The sequence below is a fragment of the Centropristis striata genome, chromosome 11, assembly GCF_030273125.1.
Source record: "Centropristis striata isolate RG_2023a ecotype Rhode Island chromosome 11, C.striata_1.0, whole genome shotgun sequence".
In the NCBI taxonomy this organism is placed as follows: Eukaryota; Metazoa; Chordata; class Actinopteri; order Perciformes; family Serranidae; genus Centropristis; species Centropristis striata.
In genome coordinates this window covers 26,245,124-26,254,870 of record NC_081527.1, presented here as the reverse complement: position 1 = coordinate 26,254,870, position 9,747 = coordinate 26,245,124, and the positions used below count along the sequence as shown (strand labels likewise).

The window sequence follows — 9,747 nt, the reverse complement described above, 5'->3', positions numbered from 1 at the left end:
CTTTCTTCTAAAAAAAGGGGTCCTATGTCCAGGGACAGTGGTGGGAGAAGTATTTAGATCTCTTACTTAAGTAAAAGTACTAATACCACAATGTGAAATTACTCCACTACAAGTAAAAGTCCTGCATTCAAAACGTACTGAAGTAAAAGTAAAAAATGATCAGCATCAACATGTACTTAAAGTATCAAAAGTAAAAGTACACGTTATGCAGAATGGACCCACTCAGATTGTTTTATATATATCAAGTATATTATTGGATTAATATTATGATGTATTTATGTAAGCAGCACAAGTAATCAAATGTAATTTGATGAAGTTGGGGATCGTTTTAACTATTTATTATACTGTTACAAGGTTTAATTAAAAACAACAAGTCAAATCACTTTAAATGTATTTTTTTTATGTTAAATCTCGACCTGTTAAGTAACTAAAGCTGTCAGCTAAATGTAGTGGAGTAAAAAGTACAATAGTTGCCTCTAAAATGTAGTGGAGTAGAAGTATAAAGTTACATAACATGGAAATACTCAAGTAAAGTACAAGTAAGTCAAAATTGTACTTAAGTAGAGTACTTGAGTAAATGTACTTTGTTACTTTCCACCACTGTCCAGGGATGACCCCAATGCATTCACACTATACATACAAATGTATCCAAATGATCCCAGTTAGTATGATTGTATGAAAATAATTTGCACAAAACAGGCAACAGCCAAATGTGCTCCTTTTTAAAACACCTTTCATTTATAATTCATTGATAATATTCACATAACAAGTAGCTCGCCCTGAACTAAAATATATCTTGTGTTGATACGGCTGTCTGGCTCAGTTATTCCTGTCTCTATCTGGTTCTGACCTTTTTCTCCATGATATAATTCAGCATTGATTCTCCAGGTAACTCGCTACATCCATGCCTCTCAGAACTCATTTTTGAGACTATGCTGAAGGAAATACAAAACCGCCTCATCCATTGAGAAAAAAACTCCAATTTAACTTACAAAATAAAAAAAAGCCTTGTGCCAATGATTTTTCTATCATTTGGTGGTGCGGTATTTGCTCCCCTGTGGATATTTCAGCTTTACTCATCCAGTTTACTACTCTATATTGGGAAATGCGCAGTTATTTTTAATGTCCATTATGAGCTGCTGTTTCTTCTGGTTGACATTATATTATTTAATTTAACTAGTATACCCATTTAAATATAATTAACTTTATTGAACCCAAGAGAGGAAGCTGCTTAATTTATCCATTTCATTTTAGGTTTAATTTAACCTGGAAAGTCAATGAAGAGCGAAGAGGCCAGAAGGCTTCTTGGTGAGGAAATAATAGAAGAGAGGAGGTAAGAGAGAATGAGAGCGTGCTGCTTTTACTTTTGATATTTTTAACTACAAACTCTACCATCTGCGTCTGTTTCCTGCGAGCTGCCTGCCAGCTCTTCTTCCACACACGGAGCCTCCTCGGCTGTTTCTGACTTCTCCTGCTGCTCCTCTTCAGATTCAGGCTCAGTTGTGGCGTTTAATGTTGTGGTTGGGCTGGCGGTGCTGGTCTCTGATCTGGGTTGGGTGGAGGTGACACTGCTTCCTGTTGTTGTCTGAGAAACACTTCTTGTTGAAGGTGAGGATGTTGTGGATTGTTGAGTTGTTTGTGCTGCAGCAGGGAGGTCAGAAAATCAGCGTTAATAAGAAATATCAAAGTAATTATTAGGAGTATTGCATGGAAATAAACATTTCTTGTTTGTCAGCAGAATTACAGAAAAAACGTTTGGCCTGATTTGACTTGACATTTTTGGTGCAAATCACAGGAGATAGGACGTAAAATACTGCATTCAGCAGGGATCTGCTGCAGGTGAAATATACATTTAGTCATTTAGCAGACGCTTTTATCCAAAACTCTTACAGGAAAAGGGAACAATCAAGGTTTAGTGCAGCAACAATTCATTAACCCTTTATAGGGCACTCCTGGAAAATGAAAATGGCAAAAAATAAAAATGTAAAAAATACTGTTTTGGCTGATATATACATTTACAGTGTTTCATTGTTACTGAAACTGAATTAACTAATTTATAATTTTACGGTCTATTACTGTCATGGTTTAGCGGTTTTTCACTGTAAAATCAACATTTTTTACAGTGTACAGTCTGAACCCCCCCCCCGAAAAAACACTGGAAACATGTCTGCACCAGTGAGTTTACCTTCAGTTGCCCTCAGAGAGCTTGTGTACTCGTTGCCGACGTCCTGTGCTCCTCCCTCCTGCGCTCCTCCCTCCTGAGCTCCTCCCTCCTGAGCTCCTCCCTCCTGAGCTCCTCCGTCCTGAGCTCCTCCCTCCTCAGAAACTGAACCTCCTTCACCTGAGAAGAGCAGCACACAAAGCCCTTCAGAAGATACACATTCCACTCCATTTAACCATTAAGCCATTAAAGAACTCACATTTTCTTCTCCCATTTTCTTCGAGTTTAAAAATGCACATGATAATTAATGCGAGCAGTGAGTCCCGCCGCTTCCGGCCTCAGACGCCTGTCAAAGCCCAGTGTGTAATTACAGCAGGAGGAAAATGAGCACTTTAAGCAGTTGTGTGTATTTTACCTGACAGCAGGGATGTGACAGTTAATTAAATAATTTTTCAGCTCGTTGCATGTTTATGTGTTAGTGCCTTACTTTTACAATCTCATACAACATGGAAACACAGTTGATATAAATTGAAATGAAGTCTATTTCCCTCTAATTTCTTCTTTTACTTTATGAACACATCTGCTGATGTGGTTTTATTATCGTCAAGGAACCATACAAACCTACCAAAGGTGCTGAGTGTGGATCAAAGTCTGATTTACCTGCTTCCTCTGTGCTGCAGAGCTCTATTGTTGTCCAAAACAACACATCACTGAGCCACACTAGTTGATTTTGACTCACAAACTGTCCTGCTGCCACAAAAAATGCACCTTTTCCTCCTGTTTACTAATATAAACAGGGACCAGCTATTTTAGGAAATGTATAACCCTTTTGTTGAAACAAAACTTTATTTGTGTTGTGTTTTTAAAGATGTACTTGACTTCAGTTCTTCAGACAGGATACAAAAATGAGACAATATCTTGCACACATGTCTTTAATGGGATTTGTTGACTAGAAGAAAATAATAAAATATATTGCCAGACTTTTCCTAACCACAGACTAGATTCAGGTCTTATGCACCTTTTCAATAGAATGCAAACAGCAAAAAGTTTTATCACGTCATTAAATAGAAAGAAAATAAAATCTCAATCTCAATCTATGTAACAAACTGACCTGTATGAGAGGCCGATGTTTTCTTTAGAGACGGCGTTGAGCTTCCTGTCATCACGCTGGACTCCTCTGGAGTTACAGTCTCTGTTGTTGTTGTTGTTGTTGTTGTTGTTGTTGTTGTTGTTGTTGTAAACAGTTGTAAGAAAAAAGGACATCATACTTTACTATGACTTTCATCGGTCACTTCTATGAAGAATATGAATTATTATTAAGCTAAAAGAAATACTATTGCTCTAAATAAGGCACACGATTAATTTTGGCATATATATAATATATCAATTTAACCAGTCCATGCTCTCTCAGTGACCACTGTTGATTTCTACCCTGTAAAAACTGACTTTTAAACATTATAATCATGAAGTGGATTTAGATCTGAAACTGTCCCATAATGAAGGATACATTAATATACTTTGTTTTTACCCACTTAAAAAATAAATTATTTTTCAGGCTATTATCTTGGATAAACAGGCTATCAATAGACATTTTCCAATCAGTTTTACACACAGTAACTCTACTGTAACTGCAGCTATGTTTCATACAGTTACTCTACTGTAACTGCAGCTATGTTACACACAGTAACTCTACTGTAACTGCAGCTATGTTACACACAGTAACTACTGTAACTGCAGCTATGTTACACACCGTAACTCTACTGTAACTGCAACTATGTTACACACAGTAACTCTACTGTAACTGTAACTATGTTACACACAGTAACTCTACTGTAACTGTAACTATGTTACACACAGTAACTACTGTAACTGCAGCTATGTTACACACAGTAACTCTACTGTAACTGCAGCTATGTTACACACAGTAACTACTGTAACTGCAGCTATGTTACACACCGTAACTCTACTGTAACTGCAACTTTGTTACACACAGTAACTCTACTGTAACTGTAACTCTGTTACACACAGTAACTACTGTAACTGCAGCTATGTAACACACAGTAACTCTACTGTAACTGCAGCTATGTTACACACAGTAACTACTGTAACTGCAGCTATGTTACACACCGTAACTCTACTGTAACTGCAACTATGTTACACACAGTAACTCTACTGTAACTGTAACTATGTTACACACAGTAACTCTACTGTAACTGTAACTATGTTACACACAGTAACTACTGTAACTGCAGCTATGTTACACACTGTAACTCTACTGCAACTATGTAACACACAGTAACTCTACTGTAACTGTAACTATGTTGCACACAGTAACTCTACTGTAACTGCAGCTATGTTACACACCGTAACTCTACTGTAACTGCAACTATGTTACACACAGTAACTCTACTGTAACTGTAACTATGTTACACACAGTAACTACTGTAACTGCAGCTATGTTACACACAGTAACTCTACTGTAACTGCAGCTATGTTACACACAGTAACTACTGTAACTGCAGCTATGTTACACACAGTAACTCTACTGTAACTGCAGCTATGTTACACACAGTAACTAGTAACTGCAGCTATGTTACATACAGTAACTCTACTGTAACTGCAGCTATGTTACACACCGTAACTCTACTGTAACTGCAGCTATGTTACACACAGTAACTACTGTAACTGCAGCTATGTTACACACCGTAACTCTACTGTAACTGCAACTATGTTACACACAGTAACTCTACTGTAACTGTAACTATGTTACACACAGTAACTCTACTGTAACTGTAACTATGTTACACACAGTAACTACTGTAACTGCAGCTATGTTACACACCGTAACTCTACTGTAACTGCAACTATGTTACACACAGTAACTACTGTAATTGCAGCTATGTTACACACAGTAACTCTACTGTAACTGTAACTATGTTACACACAGTAACTACTGTAACTGCAGCTATGTTACACACAGTAACTCTACTGTAACTGCAGCTATGTTACACACAGTAACTACTGTAACTGCAGCTATGTTACACACAGTAACTCTACTGTAACTGCAGCTATGTTACACACAGTAACTAGTAACTGCAGCTATGTTACATACAGTAACTCTACTGTAACTGCAGCTATGTTACACACCGTAACTCTACTGTAACTGCAGCTATGTTACACACAGTAACTACTGTAACTGCAGCTATGTTACACACCGTAACTCTACTGTAACTGCAACTATGTTACACACAGTAACTCTACTGTAACTGTAACTATGTTACACACAGTAACTCTACTGTAACTGTAACTATGTTACACACAGTAACTACTGTAACTGCAGCTATGTTACACACCGTAACTCTACTGTAACTGCAACTATGTTACACACAGTAACTACTGTAATTGCAGCTATGTTACACACAGTAACTCTACTGTAACTGTAACTATGTTACACACAGTAACTACTGTAACTGCAGCTATGTTACACACAGTAACTCTACTGTAACTGCAGCTATGTTACACACAGTAACTACTGTAACTGCAGCTATGTTACACACAGTAACTCTACTGTAACTGCAGCTATGTTACACACAGTAACTACTGTAACTGCAGCTATGTTACACACAGTAACTCTACTGTAACTGCAACTACACACAGTGACTCTACTGTAACTGTAACTATGTTACACACAGTAAGTCTACTGTAACTGTAACTACGTTACACACAGTGACTCTACTGTAACTGTAACTATGTTACACACAGTAACTCTACTGTAACTGCAGCTATGTTACACACCGTAACTACTGTAACTGCAGCTATGTTACACACAGTAACTCTACTGTAACTGCAACTATGTTACACACAGTAACTCTACTGTAACTGCAGCTATGTTACACACAGTAACTCTACTGTAACTGCAACTACACACAGTGACTCTACTGTAACTGTAACTATGTTACACACAGTAACTCTACTGTAACTGCAACTACACACAGTGACTCTACTGTAACTGTAACTATGTTACACACAGTAACTCTACTGTAACTGCAACTACACACAGTGACTCTACTGTAACTGTAACTATGTTACACACAGTAACCATAGACGGATTACCGCATGGGCAAAGTGGGCGTGTGCCCAGGGCCCTAGAGCCAATAGGGGCCCTTGGCCTTCAGATTTTTATTTTTTTTTGGTACAATTTAAAAATATATTGGAATGAATGTGGCTTTGAAAATGTAGAATGATAATAAAATCAATTAAATGCTTTAGAAATTATAAGATTAAATCAGTAATGTGTGGTGACACAATACGCTGGTCACTGGGGTCAAAGTTGAAAAAACTGCTTTTTTAAAATGGAGACGTGGGCGCTCAGTGGATCAGCTAAACGAAAACAGAGGAAAGAAAAAGCTGAAACGGCTGAAACCACACTATGTAACTGGTCAGAGAGTTGGACTGTGATTACTTTATCAAGGACTTTTCCTCGAAGAAGGCCAGGAAAGAGCCGGAGGTTTAGGTGAGTAGTTTCTAGGACTGTAGTCGGACGGTCGGTCTGAACATATTAGCGCGATTTAGTGCATTTGTTTATTACCATGACAACATGACTCCTCCATGGCATGTGCTGTATTTGTGTGTGTAAGTGCGTCTGTGTGCGCCGGCCAGTGCGAGGGAGAGTATTAATGGAACTCTGGATGCGCTGGTTGATAGTTTCGTTTTTAAAAATAGGTGGTTACCTATATTTTAATTAATACTACAAGGGCTGGCTATTTGAGCTTTCTGTCTCTGCCGTAATCGTCCTGTACATGGCAGGTGCCAAACAAAACAGACCTAAACTGACAGTAATGTTGTGTGGTTGTGTGTGCCGGTGTTGTTACGTGCGTAAATGGAAAGAGCGCCGTTGCAAGCGCACATAATGCGTGTGTAGACAGGGGCTCGTGGTCATGATAATCCATCAATGTGTATATCGTCCTGTACGTGGCAGGTGCCAAACAAAACAGACCTAAAATGACAGTTATTTTGTGTGGTTGTGTGTTGCCCGGTGTTGTTATGTGCGTAATGGGAAGACCTTTGCGCGCACACTGTTTGCGTGTGTAGGCAGGGGCCCGTGGCGAGTTTGTGTCCAGGGCCCGTGGTCATGATAATCCGTCTATGACAGTAACTCTACTGTAACTGCAGCTATGTTACACACAGTAACCCTACTGTAACTGCACAGCTCCATTTGGTGACAATAATGTAACGTTATGACTCAACACGTTTATATTTAGATTTTATTCTCTGTATTTCTCATATAAATATTCTTCAATATTCAATATGCTAACGGGTTTTGTCATTTTCCAAGATAATTGATTGGATAGTAGGCCGTGCTTTTATACATTTATAGATACTATTTATCTGGAACATAACCTGGTCCGACCAGGTTATCTTCTCAGCATGAGTTGCCATGTTGATCTAGCCAAATTAAAAGAGAACCACCTTTGTGATACCAAAACCCCAGGGTTAGAGCTGAAGTTACCTCACTAACCCTCAAATCCAGCTTTGTAGTACAGGGCTCAACTGCAAACTGTTTCATCATGTTTTATCATCAAGAAAATTAAATCTGCACATGATTTATCCGCCTCACAGACAGTATGTAACAAACTGACCTGTATGAGAGGTTAATGTTTTCTTTGCTGACGGCGTTGAGCTTCCTGTCGCCTTGCTGGACTCCTCTGTGGTTACAGTCTCTGTTGTTGTTGTTGCTGTTGTTGTTGTTGCTTTGGCAGTTGTAGTTGTAAACACAGTTGTGAGTATATCCCTGACTGAAGAATAAGAATAAAAAGTGATCAGATTCTCAATCACTGACAGAACACCTCAGACCACAGCTGTCTGATGTGTCTTAGTGTCCAAAACTAGGGACAGAGCAACATGACCCAGCATGTTAACATATTACTGTTTAGCTCTCTTAATGGTGTGTTTTATTCTCTAAATATCTAATGAAAGCACTGAAATGGGTCACAGATAGTAGTACAGCACAAACAAATAAAGTATGGTAAGAAAAACACAAAGCATGGGTTGAATAACCTGTACTAATGTGGTTAATTACATTATATTCTAAAATACATTGGTAACACTTTACAATAACCATCATTTATAGATGGTAAATAGATAATTTCTAAATGGTAAACAGATAACAGATAACAGAAACAGATTTATTAAAGTTTAATCATCATTTATAAACCGTATATAGGCCATTTAGAATGGTAAATAGAAAATGTATTAATGTAGAACTATAATTTATAAATGCCAAATAGATGGTATATTAATGTAAGCTGATAGTTACTTTATCATTAACAAACAATTACATAATAATTTTTAGTTTATTAATAGTTTTGCTCATTATAACATTTTTAAGACAAATGTTAAGTATGTAAATTAGTTCAAAATGATTCATATACCTTTAAGAAATTGTTTGAAAACATTTAAAGATTAAATATGTATAGCAATGTGTAAATGGTTAATAATTGGTTTATAAACCATCTATAAACATCACTTAGATGGTTATTGTAAAGTGTTACCAATACATTTTATTAGATCAGATAGAATAATACATGGACTGTACAATGTATAGAAAAGATACCAGGGAAAGTTACAACAGATTCCAATATTCACCCTCACAAGGTTAAATACATTTTGATGTCATGTGTTGGGATCTTGCCACGTATGAATCTTGGGTTCATTTCCCTCTCAGGGATGTTTTTCCCGAACACGCCACATGTACAAAATTAGCTAATAAGAGTTTTATTTAAGAGCTGATATCTAGCCATTTTCCATGGTTTTCTTGATAATAACCAAAATCATTATCAAGAAAACCACGGAAAAGGGCTAGACATCAGCTATTAAATTAAACTCTTATCAGCTATTTTTGTTGTTATCATCATGTTTGTCCAAACAAATGTATACCTGTAGTTGTACCAGACATTAAATGAAGAAGAAAGCAAGCAAGTATATATATATTTATACACTCATTAAATATAAAATCCTGCAAATATATAATGATGTTTCTAATATAAGCCTTGTCCAAGTAATGGCTTGGTTCTCTCTGCAGTAATGTGTCTGTTTGGCTTCTTTATTTTGTTATTCTGAGGTTTTACAATTTTGGACTTGAATATTTCTGTTTTCAATTCTTTAGGAAGCAGTTCACCCCAAAGAAAAAATACATTTACATTCCTCTTATCTGTACTTCCATATTTAAATCTAGACCTTCTTTACACTATAACAGAACTCAATTGCACTCAATTGTTTGTGGTGCTCAAAGTGGCAGAAAAACACATTTGATGAACTGAACAGCAGCGTGTCTTTCCATAAATCTTGACGTGGTTACATAAGTAAGTAATATGTTTTGTGGAGGAACTATTTTCTTTCTACCAAACTACAACTGTCATCGGTATCAGTGCACAGAAGGAAGCTACATCTAATTCTGGACGAGTCTCAAGTCCTGATTATTGTTATTAAAGACTCAAAACTCCTGAAAATCTACCCTCATAAAGTTGTATTTTTTATTGAAAAGATCCTGTGATTTCTAAAAGAAAACATGTTAAAACTCACCTAGC

General features: G+C 37.0%; 1 long non-coding RNA gene across 1 annotated transcript; it reads right to left on the bottom strand.

The window, feature by feature from the left end:
- Positions 1-2,299: 2,299 nt before the first annotated feature.
- Positions 2,300-7,844, bottom strand: LOC131979826 (uncharacterized). The gene is made up of 3 exons (XR_009395145.1): positions 7,801-7,844; positions 3,273-3,353; positions 2,300-2,341 (listed from the first exon to the last, which is right to left on the bottom strand). It is a non-coding gene; the product is annotated as an uncharacterized LOC131979826 (long non-coding RNA).
- Positions 7,845-9,747: the final 1,903 nt, after the last annotated feature.